The 24,099-nt window shown below is 39.2% G+C and overlaps 2 long non-coding RNA genes across 2 annotated transcripts in view; one reads left to right on the top strand and one right to left on the bottom strand.

Moving 5' to 3' along the window:
* The window catches only part of LOC129526235 (uncharacterized), a 272,494-nt gene extending 250,034 nt beyond the window's left edge, over positions 1-22,460 (top strand). The window contains exon 4 of the long non-coding RNA XR_008670834.2: positions 20,428-22,460. This is a non-coding gene — a long non-coding RNA (uncharacterized lncRNA). The remainder of the gene's footprint in view (positions 1-20,427) is intronic.
* Positions 1,521-21,274, bottom strand: LOC134757004 (uncharacterized). The gene is made up of 3 exons (XR_010130578.1): positions 21,135-21,274; positions 4,870-5,915; positions 1,521-1,636 (listed from the first exon to the last, which is right to left on the bottom strand). It is a non-coding gene; the product is annotated as an uncharacterized lncRNA (long non-coding RNA).
* Positions 22,461-24,099: the final 1,639 nt, after the last annotated feature.

Below are 24,099 nucleotides of genomic sequence, written 5' to 3'. Positions count from 1 at the left end.
CACATTATTTTTAATAGCCAACATATTAAATCAGCTTAAGTTTATCCATTCATCTGGATGGATCTGACAAATGGAATGGATAGAGAAAATGGGGGTATATGTACACAATGGAATATTATTTGGCCATTAAAAAAGAAAAAAAACTGTCATTTGCAAAAACATTTTTCCATAAGTTATTGGGGTACAGGTGGTATTTGGTTATGTAAATTCTTTAGTGGAGATTTGTAAGAACCTGGTGCACCCATCACCTAAGCAGTATACACTGCACCATATTTTTTGTCTGTTATCACTTCCCCCCAACTCCCTAAAGTCCACTGCATCATTCTCATGCTTTTGCATCCTCATAGCTTAGCTCCCACATATCAGTGAGAACATAAGATGTTTGGTGTACCATTCCTGAGTTTACTTCACTTAGAATAATAGTCTCTAATCTCATCCACGTCATTGCAAATGCTGTGAATTCATTCCTTTTTATGGCTGAATAGTATTTCATCATACACACACACACACACACACACACACACACACACACACACACATATATATATATATCAGAGTTTCTTTATCCATTTGTTGATTGATAGGCATTTCGGTTGGTTCCATGACTTTGCTATTGTGAATTGTGCTGCTGTAAACATGTGTGTGCAAGTATCTTTTTTGAATAATGATTGCTTTTCCTCTGGGTAGATACCCAGTAGTGGGATTGCTGGATCAAATAGTAGTTCTACTTATAGTTCTTTAAGCCATCTCCACACTATTTTCCATAGTGGCTATACTAGTTTAGATTCCCACCAGCAGTGCAGAAGTGTTCCCTGATCACTGCATCCACACCAACATCTGCTGTTTTTAGATTCTTTGATTATGGCCATTCTTACAGGAGGAAGGTAGTATCACACTGTGGTTTTCATTTGCATTTCCCTGATCATTAGTGATGTTGAGCATTTTTCATATGTTTGTTGGCCATTTGTATATCTTCTTTTGAGAATTATCTGTTCATGTCCTTAGCCCACTTTTTGATGGGATTGTTTTTTTCTTACTGATTTGTTTGAGTTCATTGTAGATTCTGGATATTAGTCCTTTGTCAGATGCATAGATTGTGAAGATTTTCTCCCACTGTATGGGTTGTCCATTTACTCTCTTGACTGTTTCTTTTGCTGTGCAAAAGCTCTTTAGTTTAATTAGGTCCCAGCTATTTATCTTTGCTTTTATTGCCATTGCTTTTGGGTTTTTGGTAATGAAATCCTTGCCTAAACCAATGTCAAGAAGGGTTTTTCCAATGTTATCTTCTAGAATAATTTTTATAGTTTCAGGTCTTAGGTTTAAGTCCTTAATCCATCTTGAGTTGATTTTGTATAAGATGAGAGATGAGGATCCAGTTTCATTCTCCTACATGTGGCTAGTAATTACATGAATGAACATGGAGAACACTATGTTAAGTGAATAAGCCAGACACAGAAAGACAAATACTGCATGATCTGACTTATATATAAGAACAATAATTTATTTCTTTCTGCAATTCACCCCAAATGACAACACTTTTCACCCTCTTCACCATGTTCTTTCTTCTCTCTGCTTCCTTGTTATTTATTTTGATCTTTGTTGCTATTGTTTTCCCTTTTTAGTTTCATTTTTCTTCCTGAAATTTGGAACAAAGAAAAGAGCTGAAAGGGTTACAGAGAGAGGGAGAAGAAAGGATGGTGAGCAGGAAGTAGCCTGTGGTTCAGTGTCTTCATTCTATATATCTATGTCCTTCTTCAAAGGTGGCCCTAGAGAGAACCGAAAGGAGGCAACCATGGTTTCCAGCAGCTTCTTCCCTCACTCTTGTGGGGAAACATTGCCTGAAAAGACAGATGCCTCTTTCCTCATGAGGGAGCATTAGATTCTCTTTCTACCACCACCTGGACTTGTCCCTTAGGGGAAGAGGCTAATTTGATGGTGAGACTCAGAGAAAAGCCCGATAGTCATTGCACTGCAATAGATAAAGGGTGGGGCCAACTACATGAAGCCTCTGGCAGCAGTTCCTGTCACCACCTTTCTCATTCTCTGTCTTGAGTTCTTAGACTTTTGTTATTGGCTGAATAATGCCCTTTCCAAAGATTTCCAAATTTGAATCCCCAGAATCTGAGAATCTTTTACTTTACGTGGCAAAAAAAGACTTTTCAAATGTGATTAAGTTAAAGATCTTGCCTTAGGGAGATTAGCTTGGATTATCTGTGTGTGCCCAATGTAATTACAAGGTGTTTTTTTTTGTTGTTTTTGTTTGTTTGTTTGTTTTTTTAGAGACGGAGTCTTGCTCTGTCACCCATGCTGGAGTGGAGTGCAGTGGCACAATCTTGACTCACTGCAACCTCCACCTCCTGAGTTTTAAGTGATTATCCTGCCTCAGCCTCCCGAGTAGCTGGGACTACAGGAATGCGCCAGCATGTCTGGCTAACTTCTTTGTATTTTTAGTAGAGACAGAGTTTCACCATTTTGGCCAGGCTGGTCTCAAACTCCTGACCTCAAATGATCTGCCCGCCTCGGCTCCCCAAAGTGCTGGGATTACAAGTGTGAGCCACCGCGCCCAGCCCTCAAGGGTCTTTAGAAGAGTGAGGCAAGAGGATTGAAGTCCAAGAGGAGATGATATGATGATGGTAGCAGAGCGAGATGTGGAGCCAAGGAATGTGGGAAGCCCCATGAAGGAACTAGCTCTGCCAACACCTCAACTTTAGCCCACCCAGACTGATTTTAGACTTCTGACTTTTAGAATTATTAAATGAGAAATTTGTTTTTTTAAACCACTAAGTTGGTGGTAATTTGTTACAGTAACAATAGGAAACAAATCCAACCTTCAAGAGCCTAGGCTCAGCTGATTCTTTCAGGCAGGCCCTAATTAGTGAAGCCAATACAGCTCCTGTTCCATTACCTAAACTAGTGGGCAAGTCAAGACTGGGAGGCTTCTAAGAGTTGGGTAAAGGAAACCCCACTGCATTCTGTACTCTGGCCATTCTGGAAAGCCCTTCTAAAGCTCATTCTTTCCCCTACTTTGTCCAATTCTCTGTGTTTATTCTCTGTCTGTCAGAACTCTGAAGGCAAGAGGTGTATGGTGGGACTTGAGTAGTGAATCCTAATCTAGATCACTAACATCTTGTTTAAACTTGCTTTTGGAGTCACCTTTATGAATTCAAGAACTAAAGGCCCCAGTTCCACTACTGCTCCCAGGCTTCCTCTCTCCAACTGCCTCAATCCTACTTTCACTTACTCCATGATTCAACAACATAACTCAACACTATATGCATTTATGGAGTGCCTTCTAGGGGGCCTGCTATATAGTAAACGTTATGTTGTTATTGGAAAATAATATATATGATGTCATGTTGGTTTTTTCTTCAAGGAAACACTTTCTAAGAGGACAAGTTTTACATATACGCAGACAGGGAATGTGCAAAGTATCTCTGGCTGTGTTGCAAAATGAATAGTACAGACTATAAATGCTTTGTATTTTGTTAGAACTTTATTTATGATTGTAGTATTGATTATCTATTTTGTTACCTTAAATATTATTATTATTTGTTTTTGGTGAGACAGAGTCTCACTTTGTCACCCAGGCTGGAGTCTAATTATGCTAGCGCAGTTCACTGCAGCCTCTGCCTCCTGGGCTCAAGTGATCCCCCAACCTCAGTCTCCTGAGTAGCTGGGACTACAGGCATGTGCCTCCATGCCTAGCTATTTTTTTTTTTTTTTGTAGAAACGGTGTTTCACCATGTTGCCCAAGCTGGTCTTGAACCCCAGAACTCAAACAATACACCTGCCTTGGCCTCCCAGAGTGCTGGGATGACAGAGTGACCCACAATGCCTGGCCTACCTAAAAGATTTAAAACAGCTTGACTATGATCACATAGTGCTTTACAAGTTATAGAGTACATTCACATATATAGATGCTCCCCATCTTATGATGGGGTTATATTCTGATAAACCATTGTAAATGGAAAATATTGCTAAGTCAAAAATGCCTAACCTATCAAACATCATAGCCTACATTAAACATGCTCAGAACATTTATCTTAGCCTACAGTTGGGCAAAATCACCTGGAAACATAGTAAATTTTAGGGTATCAATTGTTTCACGCTCATGACCATGGGGCTGTGGCTTGTGGGTTCTGCCCGGCATTGCAAAAACGTATCTTATACCTTTTGCACCATTGTAAAGTTGAAAAATCTGGATTCAAACCATTGTAAATCAAGGTTTGTCTGTTTATTATTTTCACAATTCTGTGAGACTGGCATTAAAAATCCCCATCTGACAGATAAAGACAACTCAAAGGTCTGAGATGTTTACTTGGTTTCCCAAAGTTTTCAATGTAATGGTGGATGGAGTTTACAGTAGAACTCAGACCCTCTGGAGAGGGCCCAGCTCTGTCTTTTCTCAATTACATGTTACAAATTTCATATGACTCTTCCTGGCAGTTTGGTAGTGAGGTTGGGACATCTTCTTCACAGAGTAGAACATATTCACACCATAAGTCACCATCCTCCTTGTCTGAATCACACAGCTTCTCATGGAAATTAGAAGGGACACAGGACTTGATCTACATGATCCTAATCCCTCTGGGAAGGCAATGATTGGGTTAAACAACTGGAATTTTGAACTATAACAATAAAGTAACAAAATCTGAGTAAAGGTACACAATACTGAAAATCGATGCCAAATTCTCAAAACACTCTGAACATAAAAATAAAAAGTGCTAAAATAAAGACAAGCATGTCAAAACATAAGCTTCAACTATTATTTAATTCACTGCCTTCTTATGTAATTAGGTCTCATGTACAGTACATCATGTTTTAAATATTATACACACAATGGAAAAGTCTCAAATTCCAGCCACTTACTTAATATGCACCTGAGGGAGATTCGCTGGCTACTTTTTTTCCCTGTCCATGCATTTCTTCTGCACTCAAACCCCAGCAGCATCAGAAACAACCCCTGTGGTCGGCAAGGGAACACGAGCAGAACCTGGCCAATCACAGCTCTTTATTCATTCCTGTGATATAGTAATTGGTCCAAGAATGGACATGTGACCCATGAAGGGCCAACAAAAGTTTTTCTCTTTATATAAGCTCTTTGGGAAAGGATGCCCTCTTTAAGTTACAGTTAGTCAACTAAGAGGCAGCCAGACCACATCTTACCAGGAGCCTGGAGAAGCCTTCTGAGGAATGACGCCATGCGGGACAGGTAGGCAGAAGGCTGCTTGAAGAAGTGAGGAAAATCTTGGTGGTGTGAGGCCTTGTTCTAGTCCCTGCAGCAATTTCTTTGAACCTATGAACAACCTCAGAACAATCCCAGCCATTTATGCCAATAAGTTGTGTCTTTTCCTCAAGGTGGTTTGTATTGGGAGGGAGAATAACCTGCCCACTCTGGGACAAAGAAAAAGTCAGGTTCCCTCCTTAGTTGTAGATAATCTGAGATGACAAATATTCAGACTTCAGGTATGAGGAGTGGAGAGTCTCCATCAGGGCTTTGAATCCATCAGGACTTTAAACATTAGGCCTCATCTTTTCCTCTTATTTGGGCTACAAGAGTTTTCTATTTGTTAGGAAGATAAGATTTTCCTAAACTGAGGAGCTGATGGACGGAAGTAAAATGTGATGTCGGCCGGGCACGGTGGCTCACGCCTATGATCCCAGCACTTTGGGAGGCTGAGGCGGGTGGATCACGAGGTCAGGAGATCGAGACCATCCTGGCTAACACGGTGAAACCTCATCTCTACTAATAGTAAAAATACAAAAAATTATCCGGGTGTGGTGGCGGGCACCTGTAGTTCCAGCTACTCCGGAGGCTGAGGCAGGAGAATGGCATGAACCAGGAGGCGGAGCTTGCAGTGAGCCAAGATCACGCTCCACTACACTCCAGCCTGGGCGACAGAGCAAGACTCCATCTAAAAAAAAAGGAAAATGTGATGTCAGGAAAAGTAGGAATGGGGAAAACCTTATAGGAGACAAAGGAAAGAAGTGCTATTTAGAGTTTAATTCAACAGACTGAATTTTTCTAGATACTAGAGATTCAGTAGTTAGTAGTACATAACATAAAAAGTCACTACCATCAAATCCATTTTTAAAGTATCAGAAGTGATAAGTTCTGTAAAGAAACTTCCTTTGCTGTTGGTCGAGGAAGGACTGTCTAAAGAGGTTGTATTTGGGCTGACACCTGAAAGACAAGGAGACAGCTAGGTAAAAATCTTGAGAAAAGAGCATTCCTGGGGGAAGAAACAGCTTGCAAAAGTCCTAAGATGGGGGAAGTTTGGCATATTTTAAGAGCAAAGAGAAGTCTGGTGTAGCTGGAAGGGAGTATAGTGTAGTACAGGGGTTTCTTCAGGCTCAGAACTGCTGACATTTTAGAGTAAAGAGGTTGTAAATTTATCAATAATTGAAGATAGTATTAAATACCATGAATTAAGAGAATTAACAGAAAAACAAGAAATGTATAAGGTCTATGAGCACAAAACGTTAATGTACTCTTCAAGGACAAAAGAAATCATGAACAAATGCAAAGATGGAAAGTATGGACTAGGAAGACACAATATCGCAAAGACTCAAAAGAATGTAAATTCTCCAAAGTCAATATGTAGCTCTAATATGATTTCAATATTAATACCAGTAGGATTTTATTCATGCACCTGGACAAAGTAATTATCAATTCATATGAAAATATAAACAAGTCAAGGAAAGTAAAAAACATTCTGAAAAATAAGAGTAATGAAGAAGAACCAGCCCTGTAAGAGACTAAAACATATCATACAACCTAAATAATTATAGTATTGTGATACAGGCTCAAGAAGAGGCAACGTTGTAACAAAATAGAATCCACTTATATAAACAAATGCCAAGGGTAATTTAATAGAAAATGAAAGTGGTATTTTAAATCAATGAGAAAAATATTAAGAATTAAATGATATTGGGGTAACTGGGTTAGCCATATAAAGAAATATAACTTAGATCTAAACCAGCACTTTATATAAGAAATTCTCAATAGATCAATTATTTAAATGTACATGTAAAAAATTCTTAAAACTATTAGGAAAATATAATAATAATGGAAGAATTATTTATAATCACAAAGTGTAGGAGACCTTTCTACTTAAAAACAATACCCTAAAGCCATAAAAGAAAAGAAAAAATTGAAAAAGTTGACTATATAAAAATTTTAAATAAATATTCATGGAAAAATCACTATGAAAAGATCAAAAGAAAACAGACAAACTCAGAAAATATATTTGCAGTCTTATTACAAAAGGCTCATTTAATATATTAAGAGCTTCTACCGATCGATAAAAGATCAACAATCCAGTAGAAAATTTGGTCGTTTATATACCATTTCTCACTTTAATATTGAACCATCTGAATATATTACCTTTCAAAAGACATAATAAAACATAAAAGTAGAGATTTTTTCTGACTACTATTGTGTTATATCTTCAATAAGGACTATCACACTTACTTAGATATTGAGTTGTATAAGTGAGTGTCTCTGTGGAAGCTGATAAATGTTGAGTTTTATAGCTGAGTTGATACAGTATGAATATTAGTGTATGCACAATATGCAAAATCCATCTGCAACCCGAAGAAGCTGTTCAAAGGCAGAGGTAATTGTAAGAATGTAAACCTATTACACAACAACCTTTCCCCATCCTCACCTACAACTGTTAAATTGACAGAAATTTGAGAGAAAGTTTTAGACTTCTGGTAGGGGTGGGAGGGGCAAAACTAAATACTTAGGAAATCTTAGTTCTTAAGTGGTAGAGTAATCAGGTGACATTTGGGTTATTAAAGAATAAAGCAAAGACCTAGAAGTAAAAAAAAATCTAGATTCAAAATCAATCTGTGCTGGCTGATATGATGAATGGGCATAAAATCAAATGATAGGAATATCTGAATCTCCACAGTAACACAAGTATCTAGCACAGGGCCTGGAAGAGACAAAAGACTCAATACTCATCGCTTCACTTACCTTTCTCATTTGGATATTGGTTTTGTTGACATGACTATCTCATCCACATTAGGAACAATCTGAAACAAGTTTGTTAGTTGCTATTTGATGGGGAAAAAATCACACGGCTTAAACAAAAGAAAGTAAGTAGTATTTCCCTCTAACGTTTAAAAAAAAAAAAAAGTTCAGATTTATAAGTCCTGGGCTGGTAGGGATGCTCCATTGCTGTCACCAGGAACTCAGGTTCTTATCGTTCTGCTTACCATGTTAGAACACGGCTTCCATGTTCAAAGTCACTTCCTAGTTCCAGGCAGTTGCTGGAGCTCCAGCTATCAAATCCAGTCTTCATATAATTAGGAATGAAATAAGACAGGCACACAAAAAAAGTACATACTATGTGTGGCAGTTATTGATTTATTGCCTCTCAGCTCCACATCTACTCTTTGCCCTGCCTTTGTGATACTAGCACTTCACCCTATAAACATTCTCCTTAGCCAATTTACTCAATATTAGGCTTGTCCAAAAATGGCCGTGGAGGATCACTGCAAATCTGCAGCAAAAACAGCTTTCCCTGATGGCTCCATGATACTGTTTTTGGTGTGTCCAGCAGCTGGCAGATTGGCATTTGAGTTGCCCAGTAGTGCTCACTCCAGCAGCCCCCACAAATCCATGCAGGGCTGTGCCCTCCAGCAAATTCCTCCATCAACAGGCAGGCCACTTCTATGGGCCAGTTCTAGTTCACACCTTCCAGAAAAGTTCTTGGCCATAGCAGGCTGCCTGTTCCCGTGACAACTAAACCCTCTCCAACCAGGTACAAATCCCAGGGGTGAGAGTACAGCCTTCTTTAAATTCCTAGTTTCTTATTGACCACTCTCAGATCTAAATGCAGTTTGTTTTGCTACTTTTGTCTTCCTTCTAATCCTCTTTTAACCATTTTAGTGATTAACTATTCCTTCCTGTTTAATGATTCTTTATATTAATTTTTCCCTGTTCAAATTAATGATATTGTTTCTGTCTCCTGATGAGACCTTGGCTGATAAACTGTATGATTCTGTTTACATGAAATTCAAAATCAAGCAAAACAAATCCAACTTTTTCCCCTGGGAACGTTATTGACAGGGACAGTCATAAGGGAGGTTTCTGAGGTTCTGGAAATATTTTATATTTTAATCTGGGTAATGGTTTCCCAAGTATATGTGCATGTGAAAATCCATTGACTTACATGATTAATGTTTGTGCACCTTCTCTATATAAATTATTATTATTTCTCAATCACAAGAATAACAATGTATGTTGCAAGCTAGAAGAGAAGGTAAATAGATGGTCAAAAAGAGAATCTTGTGTAGCTGAAACAACCCCTTTTAAGAAGTTCCCCAGTAGTATCACACTGCAGTTACTCTTAATGCCACAGACTTGAATAAAATCCCATGGCCATAACTAGCTGCAAGAAGGGTTCAGTGGCAATATGCCTATATAAAATCAAGGCTCTCTAAAGTAGGGCTAAAGGAAAGAATGGATGCTGGTGTAGGCAACTAGCAATCTCTGCCACAATAGGTGTTCTATTAAATTACCAAATATTTATTCAGTGATAGCCACAGTATTAAGGCCTGAGGATATAGCAATTAACTAAATCGGCAGGGCTCTTGCTTTCATGGAAGTTATATTTTAACACTTGGCTCTTAGAAGACGATAAAAAATGTTTGGCGGATAAGTAGGTGAATGATGAGGAAATGAGTGAATGGATAAGCAGTAAATAAATACACAAACATATAAATATCATTGTTTCAATGGGACTAAATCACTTAGGGAACTGCAAGCACAACTATAATCTTGAGAAGAATATATGCCCCACTAGGAAGATGTAAAGGGCGGGCACGGCTGATGTATCATACCAGAGAAGCTTAAGCTATAAGTCGCCCCATAGAAGTGAATTATCAGTGGAGGACAGAGCTGTATTTCCTTTATTGATTCTAGATCAATGTGTCACCTTTTTCAGAGCCCGGTTGGAGTTTGAGATCTCCCAGATATATGGTTTAAAATATAATGAGGAAGAAAGGCATCAGCTAAAACGCACATAAGCAAATTCCAGAGAAACACATGCTGCCCCTGAGTGGTAAGAAAGCATTTACAAACCAAAGGCTTCTCAGAAAACAGTTCACCTTAGCTGAGATTTTTTGAGCCTCAAGCTTGGGTTTTGCCACAGAAGGCTCTGTGCCTTTTTCAGGGTCCCTTGAGACACTTTTTGGATGCTTATCACTGCAAAGCACATATACACAAATCTCCTTTAAAGCTCTGAACTGGACAAGACCCACTGCCTGCCTTGAGTGTAAGAAATGAAAACCAAAATGGGGATACCAGTAGAGAGGACAGAGTGGGACTGGATTTTGAGGAACGAATGCTCACAGGATGATGAGAGGAGAAGAAAGAAAAAGCCTAAAGTAGAATTGTCATTTCAAATATCAGGAGTAGCCAGGCAGGGTGGCTCACACCTACAATCCCAGCATTTTGGGAGCCCCAGCCAGGAGAATCACTTCAGCCCAGGAGTTTATGACCAACCTACGCAACATGGTGAAACCCATCTCTTCAAAAAATATAAAACTTAGCAGCCCATGGTATGCACACCTGTAGTCCCAGCTATTCAGGAGGCAGAGGTGGGAGGATTGCTTGAGCCCAGGAGGTTGAGGCTGCAGTGAGCCATGGTCATGCCATTACACTCTACCCTGGGCAGCAGAGTAAGACCTTGTCTTGATTTTTAAAAAAATATATCAGAAGCACATAACTGAAGATAAAAGTCTGCGTAGGTGGGTATGTCAAAGGTGGTAGAATGGAAACACACAGATATTGGCTGTCATGTTCTTTTTACAATGGCACTGAAATCCTGTATGGGGCTGTTTTTCTAAATTAGACAGAGGATTTAATTACAAAAAATAGCCCAAGAGGACAGTGCTTCTGCATCTTAATTTTGTAGCTATGAGCGATGACCTCTCCAAACCCATTTTGTCAACCATAAAATGGAGGATTGTAATACATAACGTGAGTGGCTGGCAAAACAATAATACAATTCCTTTGAGAAAAATTAAATATAATTAAATTTTATCTGCCGGATAGGTACCTATTCTTTAAAAGTTTAAAAATGGATCATAAATCATTGCCATTTCCTGCCTGGAAATCAGAAGTTCTAATAGGAGCTATTTAATAGGTGCCTGGCATGTAATTTTTATTCACACCAGACCTTCTGTACGTTTAGTCAATTCATTTTATAATGAGATGGAAATGTTCCTGTGATAATACCCAACTGTAATGGAAGAGTTTGTAATAGGATGCTATGGTATACAGAATACGGAATCATGCTCTTATTTATTTATTCACTTATTTACATATACCCTGACTCATTCTTTAAAAAAAGAATTTGAGATGATTGCAGCAGAAACACAATAACATGATCAAATATAAATGAAAAAAGGAAAAAAGAGTATCAGGGCAAAGATAAATTAGAAGAATAGGTCATGACATTGAGAAAAATAAGAAATGTATTCTGTAAGGGATTACACAGTTGCTATAATTTATTTCTGAATTTGTTTCTGAACTTTCCTGAAACAAAGACAAAATGAAGAGATAGAGGGTTACATAGCTTTGTTTGTCTAATGTCAAAAAGAAAATCATACAAAATTATCAGGAAGATGAGGAACCCAATAATTTGAATTGTGGACTAGGCGTTATCTTCTTGGGTAAGGCATCCAGTGTTTCAGGGTATCTTTGATTCTTCACAAGATGACTGACCAGATGATTGAGTTTTAATTAATTTTGTGAGTGGAAGTGATATGTGCTCCTTTCAGATCAAAACTGTCCATGAGTGACCTCCTCTGCATTCTCCCATTACCAGCTACTAATTAATTCTCAGAGTTTCTTAGGTTGCATTAGGTTATAAGCAGACTCTGAAATGGAGGTTAGACTCTGAGCTAGATTTTTATTAGGGAGTGTGTTGGGATAAATACCCATGGGAGGGAGAGGAAAAGCAGGATTGGGCAGAGGAACAAGTCGGGCTGTGAAGCAGGCCTGATGAGAAGCTTGGATACCCCATGGGCACTCAAGAGCTAAAACAGCCCATCGAAGCTGAGCTTACTAGTCTCTAGTTGTGGGCCACTCTAGAAAGTGACCACAGGTATGGCAGTTCTCTATAGTAGAGGCAGTCCTGAAAGGAGATGACATCTGAAGGCATGCCCTACAGCTGGGGCAGCAAGTATCTTTTTGAAGGGTGATGAGGTGGTGAATCTTTGTATCCACACCCAAGGCAACCTTGAAAGTCAAAAGCTAAGCATGGCCAAGTCCAGCACACAACCCCCACCCTCTACTCTGTTGCATTGAACCACTGAAATTTTAAGGTTTAGCTGGAACAGCAGCTAGTATTGTGTTATGTAACACACACAGACACAATCTTTAGGACATGCTCAGCACTTGAATAAAAGACCACCCCTGTGGTGAATTGGTAAGAGAATGCATAGTTCTACTTTGTTAAATTGAGTGTTAGCGTAGAGCCTAATCAGAGCTGTGAAGTTGACAAAAATTGTCTCCATGCCACAACCTTTATGCTTTCAACCTCTATTCTGTGACTTTCCCACCTTTCCATAATTTCCACTATTAGCCCCTCCCCAACTTATTTCATAAATTTATATCCTTATGCTCTTCACACTTACTGTCTTGAAAAAGAGAGTCTTGTATTATCTTCATAAACTCAGCACTACTTCTAATAAAAGTTATAATTTTTTTCTAGAAAAAATGGATTTTGAATCCCAGAAATGAAGGGATGTAAAACTGCAAGTAATGTGAAATTTCACACACATGCTGGGGGAGGTGGAGGAAATTTGAGGATATGAGGAATCCGATCAATTTACCAGAAGGGTATACACTGTCTTGTAAGAGTAGCCCCCTTTTCAACTACATAACTCCAAGCCTGTGTCCTCTCTGGTCTCAGGCTACACCACACTAGGAATTAAAATGTGGCCAATTCATAATACTTATCCACGATTTGCTCATTCTTAGCCACAGCTCCTAACACGCTTCCCGTATCTCAGAAAATTCTCTCTGGGAATCTCTGAAGTCATGTAGGAATTCTCAAGTGATCTTTTCCTACTCTTCTGCTTTAATCTCATCACTGAAGTTCATTGCCCAAGAACCCACCTGGTGCATGCATGTCTCATGGCTACAGCCCCAGTGTCACCATGGAATCTGGCGTTCTTGGCAAAGATGCTGTCTTTAGGAGCTGTCCAAGTGCCTCGAGGTGTCAGTGTAAAGCAAACAATCAGAATCATCTCTAGTTTGGAGCTGCTGCTCCATATGGAAGGAATGAGAAAGCCTCCCCAATTCTCAGGTTCTTGAGTGAACACTGCTGTTTTACCCTCCTATCCAGAAGAATCCTTGTAAAAATAGTGCTTCATGAGAAATACAGCCCCTCTTTCCATAGATTTCAATTCTCAGTTCCTAGAATTGAATCAGCTAGATTTGGCTGGGCTGGGCCAAGAAGGGGACCCTATCAACTGTGAGATGGAGACCCAGGAAGGGGACCCACTCCAAGCTGTCTCTTTTGTCAGCAGAGGAGAAAGCTCTCTAACCCTCCTTTCACTAAAAAGCCTCATTCAGATCATGCCACTGCCCTCCAGCCTGGCAGGCAGAGTGAGACTCTGTCTCAAAAAAACAAAAATCCCTCATTCAAATGGACTCCTGGCAGCAGCCCTGCTAGTTGATGTACAGTCATATCTAAATCCCAGTTAAGGGTTAAGCTGTGACTTCTATTACATATAAAAGTAAATTTAAGAAATAGGGTAGTAATATGAATAGCATTACACGTATACTAATGACTAACATTTATTGAGGCTATGTACTAATCACTCTAAGTACGTCTTCAGCATTTTCTGATTTAAACACTATCAAACTCTGCAAAAGATATTATTCTTTTTCTACATTATAAAAAAGGAAACTAAGGTAGAGAGAGTTAAACAACTGTCCAAGTTAACACATCTAGGAATTTTCTGAGCCTGGGTATGAAACCTAAATATGAAGCTCACAGCCACTGTCCTCTGCACATGGTCACCAGGGACTGACCTTCAAGTTGCATGCCCTGCTGAGTGCTCTTTTATTATATGTAGCTAGGCAGAATCTATAGCTCTTGGATAACCCTTTTGATCTTGTACAATTTTAAACAGATATGACAAAGACCACTTGAAGCCAAGGTAATAATAAGGAATTCTACCAAGGACAGAATTTTTTCTGGGTAGGCAACTGTGTGATTAGAGGCACCCCTATCCACTCACTCTTTTCACAGAGTCTAAACATCTTTTAGTCTCAAAGTCTCTTGAATCTGAGACCCTCATACAAAGGACAGTTAACTACACAACAAAGATTCTGTTTTTGAGGGATACCAGGAGATACTAAGATGGGAAAATACATGGGAAAGGTCAGGTAACCAAAAGACAGGGAGTGTCCAAAATAGGCTGTATTGTCTAGCCCAAGGTAAGCCCTGATCCTGGACTCATACAGGTGTGTGCTGCTGTTCACACTCTTGGGGCTTACCAAAGTCAGTTGCTTCTTTTCAATTCCCATGCTACTGTCGTCCCTGCAGTATTTGACACCCCCTTTTCCTTTACTCTTTTTCCCACGACTCCCTTAATATTAGAGTGTTAGTCAGCTTTTCTTGCACCTGCAAACAACCCCCAAATCAATGGCTTTCAAAACCCAATATTTATTTCTTGTTCACATTGCATGGGACCTGCAGATTGGCTATAGCCTTGGCAGGGATCCATGTGTCTTCTCATTCTGGAACCCATGATGAAGGATTAGCCACCATCTGGCCCATCCTGTTGTCACAGTGGATGATAGGAACAAAAGAAACAGAGACATTGCATGCACAACAATTAAAGCTTCTGCTCAGATATGGTGTGTGTCATGACTGGTAAGCATCCGTTGGCTTAAGTGAGTACACTTCCTCTTCAGGGGTGTGGAGATGGACATGAGCAGAATGAATGATGGAAAAATTGTAGGATGAACAATAACTGGGTCTCCTCCAATTTCTCTGACTGTGCCTGAGTCACAGAAGCTGGTTCTTCTCTGTCTGAGCCTCTCAAAATGCTGCATGCTCTTGAGTTCTGTCCTTGCTGCCTTTTCCTCTCCCTCTGCCTGTTTTCCTGAGTCCAGCCTGTCCATATCCGTGGTATCAGCTGCCAATATCTCTGCATGTACATCTTTAGTTCTACTTCTCTCCTTGACTTTAGGCCCACTTTCCCTATATATTGAATACTTCTATCTAAATATCTTTCCAATACCACAAACTGAAGTTATACAAAAACTAACTTACTATCTGAATGTCCTGAATTGCCTACTACCACCTCATGAATACAAAGTATTGACTGTTCTTTTTCCTTCTCTCCCTAAATCCAGTCATCGCAATAGCCTCATTTGTCTTCCCCACCCCGCTATCCCTGCCGTTCCAGTCCCTGCACACCTTTATTGTCCTGTCAGTAGTAAGCCACTTATAGTGGGCTTCCAATTTGTGTCTCCTGCCCCAGATTCTTCCAGTTTAAATTCCTACTCCATACACCTGTCAAAGTGATCATCTTAAAGCATGAAATAATCGTAGTATTCCTACTTGATGGTCCTTTGGCCAGCTGAAGCTGTTGGAACCACAGGAGTCCACACAGGTGCCTCACAGACCAACAAGGGGGAAAGGGTGGAAATTTATTCTCTCCTGTCTCTTAGTTTAGCCAAGGAAGCTCCAGTATAGCTAGGCACACTGTGCATAATTTGAATAAAGGGGTCTTGAAATATCAAGCCAATAGACAAACATAAATACTTTGACAATTCCTCACCAGCAGACTATTAAAAAAAAATCTTAAAGGTGTACACTTCATAGTCAGGCTTCAGTCTCCTTCTCTAACCTCACCTTCCACCATGTTCTCCACCAATCCCATCTCATACACACACCATCCCTGCCAGGACACCAGCCACACTTGAGACACTCAATGTAGTTCTCTTGGCTGGAAATGTCCTTCCCTGGGTTCTTTTAATTCCATCCACCAAGATGACTCTTACTCATTCACCCTTTTAGACATCTAGTTTACACCTTCTTTTCTCTCTTGAATGTCCAGTATCTCTCTTTCAGCAGTTGATCACCTTGCATTATATTTCACTGGGAAAATGTAAATATAAAAAAGGGCTTCCACACACTACCATCCCAACATCTACCTACCTACCTGCACCTATACCCATGGGCTTGCCTTCTCTTCTGTTTGTATTGGTACCAGTTTGTGCTCCTGTCTAAGGCCAGCTCCTCCAGCTATGTACCTGATCCCACCTCCTCTCACTTCATCAAAAGCATCTTCTTCAGCAATTACCCTCACTCTCCTAGATTATCACAGTTTCTTCTCTGCTCTATCATTTCCATTGAGACACAAATATAGTACAATTTCTGCCAGCTTTACAAGTCCATCTCTAGTCCCATGGCTTCCCATGACCATTATCTTTCCTTTTAAAACAAAACTCTGTAGAAGAGTCTCCTAATTCACTATCTCCTCACTCCCTCTTCCATTATCACTTAAGCTACTGCAAGAACTCCTTTTTTCTCACCTATCTCCAAACTACTCTGTCAATCACTCCAAACTACTCTATCAATCACCAAGACTTTCACCTTGCAAAATCCAACAGTAGTTCATATCCCTCAAGTTACTTGACCTGTTAGCAACACTTACATTGATAACTTCTTCCTGTTGAAACATTTCTCACTTGCCTTCTGGCACATTATTCTCCTGCTCCTACAGGATTAGCCCCTCTTTCTAAGTCTCTTTTGTGGATTCTTCCTCATTTTTCTGATATGTAAGTGTGTGGAGTGCCCAAACTGTCCTAGGTGATTGCATGTGATCTCACAGTTTTGAATAACACTTTTCAGCATCAAAGATATTTATAATAGCCTTCAAGGCCCAACATGATCTGGCTCCCATTACCTTTCTAAGATCTAACACTCCCCCAGATCTTCTGCCCCAGTTTTCCCCAGAACAGTCTTCAGTATTCCTTGAACATGGCATTCGGCTCTCCCCTTAGGGCCTTTGGGCTTGTTGCTTCCTCAGTCTTAAAGGTCTTTCTCCAATATGCATATGGCTCACTTTTTTCCCAGTCTATGATCAAATATTGTCTTATCATGATGCTTTCCCTAAACACCCAGTGTAAAATAGCAACAATCCAGCATTCAGTTCATGATTTTTTTGTTCTATTTTGGTCCTTTCTATTACATTAATCAATTTCTGACACATTATATGTATTTATTAGTTGCATATTTGTTAATCATCTTGTCTCCCTCCTTGAGGGCAGGGGATACATCTGTTTTGTAACTCCTTTATACCCAGCTCCAAGAATGGTGCTGGACATGTGAAATATTTTTTACATAAATGAACAAACAATGTATTCTTTTTCTTCTTAAACATTCTTGAGTAGATTCTGATTTATGCTACAGTACAAGATGATAAAGGCTGCTACTCTCCTGGAAACTTATACAGCCTAGAAATTCAAGCTGCCAGCTTCTAGGCCTGCCTTTGATTGTTCAAGGTCCTATCTGACCCCATCCTTAAGCTAATTTTATTACAGCTATTTCTAGATATTTTATTTAAAACAAGTGCCCTGAGATCTCTAAAGGGTGAGGAACATTTTTTCAATAATAAATAAATACTTAATGTTTCCAAAGAATCTACATGGATTTAACTGAAACTCTTTTAAATAAAAAATAAATAATAATTGAAATCAAAGCTATATAGTTGACTTTCAAAAGTTAAAGCTTTATTGCTGATCTCTATGGTGTTTGAGCTTTGTGCCACCTTTCAGAGAAATCTCACTGATCTCTTAAAGAAGGAAAGTTGGAGCCCAAAAGGATCATCTAGATATCTTTGGTACAGGGCTCATTTATAAAATTCTAAGCACAACTCAACCTGTCCAACAAGGCAAGTAGTGAGGCTAGTTTTCTAGAAAGATGCTTGGAGTGACCTCTTGTCCATTCTCTTTTACTGCTGTCCAGCTTGCCTTTGAGTATAATGTCCTTTTGGTTCCCTACTACAGGGTCTATGTCTAGGATTTAGCATTCCCTCCTCACCCCTTAGAATATGTACAGTTCCCTCTAAACTGTCCAATAGAATAGCCACTACTCACCTGTGGCTACTTAAATTAAAATTAACTAAAAGAAAATAAGATTTAACATTCTGTTTTTCAGTTGCACTAGTCACATTTCAAGTACTTGGTAGCCACATGTGGCTAGTGGCTACAACACACAATATTATAGAACATTTCCATTTTCCAGAAAGTTCCATTGGATAGAACTTCTCTAGACTCTCAAGATCCATCTTCTGGAATCCTAACTGATTTTTCAATATGTTCATTCTTCAGCTTTTTTCTCAGATCACAATTCTCACTCCAGCTTCAGCCTCTGAAGCCATAATACTGGGCTTAGTCAGTCCCTAAGTCATAACAAGATAGTGATAGTGCCAAATCTGTTCTCAGATCTCCATATACACTTAAGTGTGTACATTTACATTAAGACTAGTGATGACCTTGAAGTCACAGGTTGCTAGAAGAGAATGTGTGAGAAGTACCAACCAGAGGGGATCTACTGCATAGGAGAAAGGGCAAAGCACCATGTCTGGAGGAAACAGAAAGAAATTAGTACATTCCAGTAAAACTATGCAGATGACAAAACCTCCAGGAAGGACAGAGATCAATCAAGGAAATAAAACATGTAGGAAGATGGAACAGTTTGCATCCTTGTAATCAAATGCAAGTAATAGAAACCTGACCAAATAGAGGTAAAGGTTTTGCTTACATCTGGATTGTGCCTAGTTCATTAACTGAGCTATAGTAGTTAGGCCCCTAATTTATGGTAGCAGTGTTATTATGGGGAGAAAAACAAAAATAGTAACTGGAGTCAGGGACATTCTTTGGGCAAAGGCCTGGAGAGCAGTTTTGGCCAGATTTGTGCTTCTAAGCAAGTCATGAAAGGGAAGAATATGACTAATATATAACAAGATTGACTCCTTCCTGGGTTAGACAGAGTTACTGGGTAAAGTTTAGAACTATTGCTTAGAAAGAAAACCAGGATACCCAGGAGCCCAGGCTGGGAGAGGGCTAATTGCTCAGTCTCCCCCGAGAAGCACTGATCAGGTTTTCAGCGTGCTATTGGCAGATTCACCTCAGATTGCTCTCCTGACATTTATTTAAGTCTTGCTCTGTCACCCAGGCTGGAGTGCAGTGACACAATCTCGGCTCACTCTAGCCTCCACCTCCTGGGTTCAAGTGATTCTCCTGCCTCAGCCTCCTGAGTAGCTGGGACTACAGGCGTGCACCACCATGCGTGGCCAATTTTTGTATTTTTAGTAGAGATGGGGTTTCACCGTGTTGGCTAGGATAGTCTCTGTCTCCCGACCTCATGATTTTCCCGCCTCAGCCTCCCAAAGTGCTGGGATTACAGGCGTGAGCCACTGTGCCCGACCTTTCCTGACATTTAATATCACTGAGACAGGAGGGCACACCAGGGCCCAGGAATAGAACAGTGGTGCCAATCAAAGGGATTTGCTTTTAAAAAATAATAAAACAAGAAATAAAGCCTTAATGAAGGAGTAGGTTTTCTGTTTAGAATGCCAGGCATCATGGAGGGGAGGAATTGGCGATTCTGACTTCGTGAAATCATATTACTAAGTCTACTTCTAAGCTCTAAACCATCCACTGCCCTCCCAACCCCCAGAGAGGGAGAGAGCCGAGCAATTATGCTGACCAATGAAGTCATTCTACTAGTGGGTGTTTTAAAAAACGAGTTAACAGAGGCCATAAATACCCCAGTATGCTTTAAATTCAAGCAACATGTTTCAATAAAGCTAAATTTTTATATCATTGCCAGCATCAAATCAGTAGACTAAATGCTGCAAATGGTATTCAAACCATTTAAAAAAATCACAAAATATGTGGCTAAGTCTTTGTATGAAATAAATTAGAAATTCTTTTCACCATAATGTACAAGCCATTCTTGCTCTGGGCCAGTATCTCTAATCTGTGCCGAATTTCTTTGAGACGTGTGGATACAAAGGCAGAAGAAAAGGGAAAAATGGTGCGTGCCTTAAAATCTTCAATGCCCTGTAAGACTCAGTTCCTTTATTTCAAAAACCTGGAAAAAAATTACTGATTTTCTGAGAAACAAGCAGGCAAGGATCAGCTAATTTCTTGAGGCAACTAATGGCTTTGTTATTTGACATTTCTGAAGGTCTTGTCATGTACTCAATATACAGAACACTTCCCAATGGTGAGCAATGAACTAAAAGCAAAATGCAGAAGGGAGGTGAAACATTACCCTGGGCTGAAGAACTTTGAATGTGTCTGAACTGGTTTGTGTGGATGAGGTAAAGATATTATCATTCTGATTTCCGTCCTCCCTTTCTGGTCTCCAGGTGGACTTCCTGAGCCCTGAGAAGCCGTTTGAATGAGGATAAAGGCACAAACCCTTCACGTACGAAGCACTTACTATGGAGGTGATGTTGTACTAACCTCCTATGACTTCTTTACAACAATCTAGAGGCGTAGGTATTATTTAGTATTCCCAGTTTTCAGATGCAGCAAGTTAGGTAATTCGTTCTAGGTTGCACAGCTTTATAGAGTGGAGTTGGATTCAAATTCAGGTTTCATTTTTTTTTCATGGAAATTAGAATGATCCTCATTGTAAACAGCATAGAATGATCCTCATTGTAAACAACATATAGGAACATATTTCTTAAACTCAAATCTCTGAATAATTCTCACAAAATGCCACTCAAAAGAGTTTTGTAGTTAAAGAATATGCTTCCATATATTTGCTTATAATGTGAACTTTTCCCAGACATTATGTAAAGGGAGGCAAATGAAGAATTAAATAGAACTTGGTGCTGCACAGGAAGACAGGCATATGTAGTATTCTTGGACCTCTGCCGAGCTGCCTCCCAAAGTCACAAGAATTCTTAGTCAAAAATTGTAGACTTTCTGGATGCTCAGGGAGTTAACCTAAAAGAAACCTGAACATTTTATTCCATAAAGGCATAAAAGCAAGTGAATGAAATGGGTCTGCACAGTTCTGGACCTGCAAGCACAAAAACATGCTGCCTAGCACTTAGAATTGACTTACCTCCTACTGGTGCAAGAAAAAGGGTTCCTTATAGCATTGCTTCTAAAAGCAATATCCTATAGGCCATTGTGACCTAAGGGAAGAGAAGTAGAGAGTCTGCTGTCTTCCATGTGGCAAAATGAGATCTCCGAGTTACTTTCAGCAAGAGAATGGTTACAGAAGCTTTCGCTCACAATTGGCTACCGTTCAGCAAAAGTTTCCAGAAAATATCTTAAAGGAGGCAAAGAAAATAGCCTAAGAAAACAGTGGGAAATACATCGTGACGTGGCAAACTGCACTCACGACTCAATAACTTTTTAGCCTTTCCTCAAGGCAAATAGTTCAAAAGATTGCTTGCTATTATTTGTAGCTGCTGGGATGTAGTTTCCCGCTTTGTGTGTCATCACAGGTAGTGATTGCCAAGAGGGAGAGTTAAATAAAATAACTTGTCAAAAGCTAATGCATGACTCAAGCATGGAAAGTTCTAGGGAGTGAAATTCCAGAAACAGAAAATCTTCCCTTAGGGAAGACATTTCCCATCAGATTTGCAGAGATGTGACCCAATATTGAGTGTCTAATATATGCTAGGTGCTTTATAAATAAAATTTAACCCTTTTAATTTAACCTCACAACAGCCATGGGAATTACCCATTATCACCACTTTACATGTGAGAAAGCTAGGCTCAGAGGGTTTTACAAAATTGCCAAGGTCACAGAGCCAGTTAAGTTACAGACATGTTTTCTGCTCATTTGTTTTTTTTTATTTTAAAACTTGTTTTGAGGTATAATGCTCATTTAATAAATTCTATAAACTGCACTAGTCTTAAATGTACAACGAGTGAATTTCTACATGTGTATATGCTCAAGTAGTCACCATCTTGTTCAAGAGTTAGAGGAGTATTTTCACATTGCAGGAAGTTCCTTCTTGCCCTTTTTTAATTCAAAATGCACACAAGAGGTACCCTCTAGTCTACTTCTATAAACATGGATTGATTATGCCTCTTCTTAAACTCTGTATGAATGTAGCATGACTAGCCATTGTGATTTGCCTGGAGCTGAGGGGTTTCTGGGATGTGGATTTCTCAGTGCAAAAACGAGAGCAATTGGTCACTCTATAAATGGGAATAGTGTGTGCTCTTTTGTGTCTGGCTTTTTTGCTCAACATAATGTCTGTGAGAGTCATCTAGGCTGAAGTGAGATTTTGTTCTTTTTATTGCCATGTATCATCCCCCTGTGTGACTATTCCACAATTTATTTATCCATTTTTATCCATTATCCTGTTGACTTACATACATTTGGGATGTTTCCAGTTTTGGGATTTTATGAATAAATCTAGGAACATTCTCATATAAGTCTTTTTGTGAATGTGATTACTCAATTCTGCTGGGAGCAGAACTGCTCGGTCATATTTAGCTTTAGTGGATTCCACCAATGTTTCCCTACAGGGCTGTACCAATTTACACTCCACCTATTAGCAATTTATGAGAGTTTTGGTAGCTCCACATCTTCATCAATATTTAGTATGTCATTAAAAGTAATGACATACTAAATGTGCTAGACTGCTATTATAGATATTCATTCCTTTGTGTATCCCTTTCCCATACTGTCTTGCTCTTGGCTGCATGATTCGCTGTAGCCAATGAGACATTAGCAAGTGTGACATGAACAAAAGTTTGATAAACCTTGGACACTGAGACTTGTTCTTTTGGAACACTCACTAAGGCAGACTTGATTCACCATATAAAGATATCTGGCTGTGCTGCTTAAAAGACCCCATGGAGAGGTGGAAATATTAGCATGGACTGCTCAGCTGGGCCCAGGGGTTCCATGCATCCCAGCGGAGGCACCACATGTGTGAGTGAAGAAGCCATCATCTTGGAACTTCCAACTCTTGCAGAAAAAAAAACGCGACATATGAAATGAGAAAATACTTGCAAGCCAAATGCCTGATAGGGGTTAATCTCCAAAATATATAATGAACTCCTATAACTCAATAGACAAAAATCAACCTAATGAGATGATTAAAAAGTGGGCTATGGACTTGAGGAGACATTTTTTTCAAGTAAGACATACAAATGGTCACTAGGTATATGAAAAGATGTTTGATATCACTGAGCCATTGGGGAAATGCAAATTAAAACCATGATGAGCTATCACCTCATACCTGTTACGATGGCTATTATTTCTTAAAAAAAACACAAATATATACACCTACTATGTACCCACAAAAATTAAAAGTTGTTAAAAAAATAAAAGTGTTGGTGAGGATGTGGAGAAATTGGAACCTTTGCACACTGGTGATGAGAATACGAAATGGTGCAGCCACAATAGAAAACAGAATGAAGGTTTCCAAGAAAGTTAAAAATAGAACTTCCATAGGATGCAGCAATCCCACTTCTGGGTATTTAAAGAATTGAAATGAGTAACTGAAAGGGATATTATTTATCTCTTTTATTATTATTGTTAATACTGCTGCAATAAACAGCAAAACAGATGCTCTCTAGAGCAGCATTATTCACAGTAGTCAAAATGTGGAAACCACTAAATGTCCATATAAAGGTGAATGGACAAAGAAAATATGTTCTATGCATATAATGGAATTCTATTTAGCCTTGAAAAAAGAAGGAAAAGCTGCAACATATGATAACGTGAATGAAACTTGAGAACATTATGCTAAGTAAAATAAGACAGTCATAGACAAATGCTGCATAATTCCACTTATATGAGATATCTAAAATTGTCAAACTCATAGAAACAAAGAATAGAATGGTGGTTGCCAGGAGCTGGAGGGAGGGAGAAATGGGAAGTTGCTAATGAACAGACATAAAATTTTAGTCAAGCAAGATAAATAATCTCTAGACATCTGTTGTACAGCATTGTATCTGTCATCATATAAGGTAAATCTCGTGTTTTGACCACAATTTTAAAAAGCTGGTTCTTTAAGGAGATCATTAAGGAGATCAACAAAATTAATACTCTACACAAG

This window comes from Gorilla gorilla, chromosome 14, assembly GCF_029281585.2.
Source record: "Gorilla gorilla gorilla isolate KB3781 chromosome 14, NHGRI_mGorGor1-v2.1_pri, whole genome shotgun sequence".
Taxonomy (NCBI): domain Eukaryota; kingdom Metazoa; phylum Chordata; class Mammalia; order Primates; family Hominidae; genus Gorilla; species Gorilla gorilla.
The sequence above is the reverse complement of the archived record's forward strand: the minus strand, read 5'-3'. Positions and strand labels throughout refer to the sequence as shown.